Source organism: Eumetopias jubatus, unplaced genomic scaffold (genome assembly GCF_037043125.1).
Source record: "Eumetopias jubatus isolate StellerSeaLion01/CBP00866 unplaced genomic scaffold, mEumJub1_p1.0 scaffold_12, whole genome shotgun sequence".
In the NCBI taxonomy this organism is placed as follows: Eukaryota; Metazoa; Chordata; class Mammalia; order Carnivora; family Otariidae; genus Eumetopias; species Eumetopias jubatus.
This window is the reverse complement of record NW_028274818.1, coordinates 23,665,565-23,670,879: the sequence shown is the minus strand read 5'-3', so window position 1 is coordinate 23,670,879 and position 5,315 is coordinate 23,665,565.

Sequence of the window (5,315 nt, the reverse complement as noted above, 5' to 3'; positions counted from 1 at the left end):
AATCATTTTCACATATATAAAACCAATAAAATATTCCTTTGCTATTAGGATATGATACAGTTAAGTTCTACAAGTGATTCTTAGTATGAGAAAAATATAATACTCCCACATACCTTGAAAACACATTTCTCATTTCCAAACTGAATTGTGAACTGGGAACCACAGACTATGTTATATCTTGACAAGAAATAAAGGAAAAGACATGAAAAGGAAAGCTTGCTTTTTGCAAGTAATTTTTTCTCTAAATTAAAATTAAAGTAATATTTTTAATCTGTCATTTTCTTGTTCTTATCACCTATCTTTTTAATAATTATTAAAAGTGAATTTCATCCCCTGTCAGGCAAAATATAATTTAGCACCATAATGATACTACCCTCCTCAGCATCATTAGGCTACTTCATAGAGGGTATGATTAATGCCTATGTAGAGTCATTAATTACAGGGGGTCTAGTCAAAACAGTAGGAACAAAATCCCATTCACTAGTAAACATAATTGTAATGATGACCTATTAGTTTAGGAGCAGTGAATACATACTTAGAAATATGATTTCACGAGAGGTAGAGTAATATATGATAACTCACTGACAAATTCAGATGTCATTAGGTCAATTAATACTGCAGCCTGAAGTCGTCTTCTAGGAACTATATATTTGTCAAACAGTATTCATTAAAATAATTATGATGAACGAAGCAAAAAATGTACATAAAGCAAACTTTTGTAATGTAACTTCAGTAATGTTAAGTGAGTGTTTTCACAGTGTAATCATGTTTATAGACTACAGAATTATTTTCATTTGAAAGTTGGAATCATGTTAAAATTCGAGGAATGATACATCTCTTACTGTTATTTAATATTAAAAACATAGGAGGCAAAGATATCATTAAAAAGTTAAAAATCAAATTTAACCTATTCATAAAGACATAGCCAGAGATGAATAATTCATTTCAGATAGTCTGTTCTTTTCTTTTACAAATATTTAACAATACCAAGAGTTGACATAAAATCTCTTTAGAGACCTAAATAATTGAGATAAGAACTTTTCATATTTGGGGTTCAATATGGCCAAAAGACTGTGATTTTAAAAATCTAAGGCACATGGACCCTGTGAGTTTAATCCTGATAAATCAGTGTGTGTCTCCAACATTCATTCCTAAATAAGAAAGTATAACATTTCAACCCTTCTGATTATTACCCAAGTGTTAAAATAAACAACTACTATCTACTTGAATAGGCAAAATCATTTAAAATCAAATGTCACAATGGCAAATAAGAACCTGTTGTAGGCTAAGGTTGTTTTATTGTACAAAAACATTTGACATATATATTTAATATTTCTCACAGTAAACTTGTGGAATGGTATTTTAATTCTCATTTTACAGTGCAATAAAATTTGAGTGGTAAGGTATCCTACCATTGTTGCACAACTCAGTGTGAAGACGAAGAAAATCTAAATCCAGGATATTTTCTACCAAATTGCATTTACTTCATGTGAAAGAGGAAAGTTCAGTAGAGTTGATTTTACACTAACAAAGATCCCAGACATTTTTAGGCCAAATTTTAATTGCAGAAGAAGAGGTAGGGCAGAGTGAGTGGCTGCTAACAGGTGAGTCAGGGAGTTCAGTGAAAAAGAAAGTGTAAATGTTGTCATTAATGGGAAAGAAAAGAAAGTTAAAAATGCAAAAATTAGCTATGGAAATATTCCAATCATTTGTGCCTCTTCTTTTGAAATTAAAGACTTTAACTCAGTAATTACAGCATCATTTAAATAATTCTAATCTTTGGTAACCTATTCTTAAGTAAAATTTGTGATAGTAAATGAATTCTTTAATAAGCATCTGAAATTACAGGAACCGATCTGCTAATATTAGGATGTTTAGTATAATCAAACATTGAGAAAAATTTCTCCTCAAACAGTAGGCTAGAGACTAGACTTATTTTTTAAAAGCAATTTTTAAAGATTTTATTTATTTATTTGAGAGAGAGTGAGAGAGAGAGAAAAGAATCAGGGAGAGGAGCAAAAGCAGACTCCCTGCTAAGCAGGGAGCCTGATGTGGAGCTCGATCCCAGGACTCAGGATCATGACACAAGCCGAAGGGAGACACTTAACCAACGAGCCACCCAGGTGTCCCAACAGTACACTAGATTTAGAAAAAAGCTTCTTCCTCACCTTTTTACAGTGAGTATTTTGGAAGAAAATCCAAGCAGGAAAAAAAAATCTTTTTCTTTGCACACTTCTCTTCCGTATTTTCCTGCATGGGAATAGCTCAATTGTCAGGAATGGCTTAGGATAACAAATGATATCCTAGAGAAAATCAAATAAACTTGGATTTAATATGCTTTCTGTCTGCATTCCTTGATCAGATGACTCATCACTCTGTACTACAGATTATTAATTTATACCATGGAGTTCGGCATACTTACCCTGACAGATTGTTCTGAGTACTAAAAATAGATGAAGGGTATGAAAATTCTTGATAGGAGATCTGCACATTCTGCTTAAAATGCAGACTGTGCTTTGGATTTGCCAAGAAAATGGGAACACTCAAGCTGGCAGTCTTCTCCAGGACTGGGGTGGTCCTTGTAGTTGCTGCTCTCCTCAGTGACTCCTACCTATTTTATCCTCAGCAGCTTCCTTATCCAAGAACCACAGGCATCAAAACCACCTGGACATATGTTTAAAGTAGAAATGTCTGGACCCCATCCAGATCCACATAATCAGACTTTCTGGATCAAGGAGAAAGAAGACAAAAAGTTAAAGCTAGCTTTTGGATTTTGGTACTCATTTATATCACTTTCTCTGGTTTTAATAATTTTAGGAAAGTTAATTAAATATTCACAATCTTCTTCTCTATTCATAGATGTATTTTATAATTCTAATGAGGGCTAGCAAAATATGTAATAGTGCTTGGTAAACTATAAAATAATACGAAATTGAAATTCTTATTATGGTTGAAAACTACTGTCATATTTTAGTGTTAAACCAAAATGGACATCATAGTTTGGGTATACTCTCAAGCAAACACCTATAGCCACATAATCAAAAGTTAAACTATCCTGACTTCTCCTCAATCTAATTCTGAATTTAAACAAAACTTAAGCTTTTTTTTTTTTTTTAAGATTTTTACTTATTTATTTATTTGAGAGAGTGAGCAAGACAGAGAGAGGGCACCAGCAGGTGGGAGGGAAGGAAGGGAGAAGCAGACTGCAGACCCTCACTGAGCAGAGAATCCTATGCAGCACTCCATCCTGGGAGGAGGCAGACGCTTAACTGACTGAGCCACCCAGGTGCCCCCCAAAATTTAAGCTTTCTTCATGTGACTGCAGTCTTTTGGCTTCCTTGACAATCAGCTACACATAAATGAGCTCAATCAGACCTATTACCTTAGAAGGAATATAAGTGTTTAGTAACCAATCACAATTTGAAACAATGCATTTCCTCCTTCCTTCTTTATAAACTGAGCTGTAACCTGCTGAGACCCCAGCTTCTTACCACTTTGAATTTTGAAGTCTCTCTATTCTGAGAAACTTTGTTTCTTGCTCAATAAAATGTTCTTTTCAGGTAAAGCTTTCTGAATTTTCTTTTGACACTGGGAAATCTATTTCTTCTTGAGTTTGACATATTTTAGATCTTACCATCTTGTCCTCTCTGTTTTCCAGAATTTCTACCCCTCACTAGAATGGCTATGATTACCCTAAACCCTGTCTTCTAGTTCTTCAGGCCAGAAAGAATGTGGATTTTCTTTTGGAGTTTGGCCATCCCATATAGTACAGACTGTGTCCGTCCTCAGTCTTTATGGCAAGAAGCCATAAAATGGGAAACTTACTCAGTTATCCCCTTTTCCATGTTTTTACTCCCTTCAAGTATCTGCCTACTCTTTGGTGTCTTCAGGCAATTTTTTAAAAATCTTGTAAAGAGTTTATAGTTGTTATGTTTTTGAAACTGATATGCACGTAGTCATAACAGTAGTGGAATGGCAGTAAAATCACTATTCGTTGAACTGGTTCCAGATACAGTTTTTGATACTAGTTTTCTAAAACTGTCACAATTTAGGAAGGAAACTGGGGAGTCATTACTACATCTGTTTACCTGGAGACTAGATGTTGCTGCTCATATTGTGTTCCAAAGTGAAATGTCTACTCTGTCTCTGCATCATTAGTTTAAAAATTTTTAGATCTTTGGATATAATATCAGATAAACTGAGCCCAAGTTAGCACTTAGCAAGTGCTAAGAAATTAAGTATCTGAAATGTTTTTCTCTCAACAAAACTTGTAGAGTGGGAAATTTTCACGCATCTAAACAGTAGCTCACATGCTGGGCACCCAAAGATTTCCAATTTTCTCCTACTACCCAAGAATAATATGGCTTTATTCATTTAAATGACCAATGAACAATTATACAAGGTAAGGCCAAATTCTATTCCAAAACAAGCATTTTTTTGCTTTTTTAAATATATAAAAATATGTTGATTATAGAAAACTTGAGAAATGCAGAAAATTATTTTTAAAAAGCAGAAACAAAAATTATCTAAGTTAATGTAATCTAATCAATGAGCCCTTTAGAAGTGAAGTTTTCTTTAGCTGGTAACGGAAGGAAAAATTAAAGAGATTCTAAGTATGAGAAAGATTTGGCACAAGAGGATATCCCATTGCTGGTTTTTAAGGAGGAGGGGCAGAGATGGAAGGGGCCCAAGAGCTGTTCCTATGAGTGGAGGGTGACCCTCTGCTAACAGCCCACAAGAAAATGAGGACCTCAGGCTACAGGAAATGAATGTCAAGGAAATGGATTCTGTTAAAAACCTGAATGAATTTGGATTCAAATTCTTCCCTCTATCCTCCAGGTAAGATGCCAGTCCTGTTAACACCTTGATTTTGGCCTTTGAAACCCTGAGAACGTAGTTGTGTTACTGGGTGAACTGGGGAGATCTCAGGCCCTGAGGCCTCAAGCTAACCTGTCCAAAAAATGTCCCCGAAGGCTCCTGGTCTCATGACGAGAAAGAACTCAAGGACAAACACAACACAGCTGATGAGCAGTACAAGCAGGAAACTGTATTAAAGCAAAAACATACCCTTTGAGATGTGAGAGCTGAGGAGCTCAAGGGAGAGCTGTGCACTGGGGGTGCGGGTCTCTATTACTGACAGTTGCTAACAAGGGGGTGGAATATTCATTACTTGAAACAAAGACTTCTTGAAAGCAGAGTGGTTTTTTTCCAGGAATGTGGCTTATGTGCCTTTTTTCCTTGTTTGGTCAGGGGTTTCCAGCCTACTTTGTCAGCCATCTTAGACCTGTCTGGTTTGATCCAGTTTCTTATGGTTT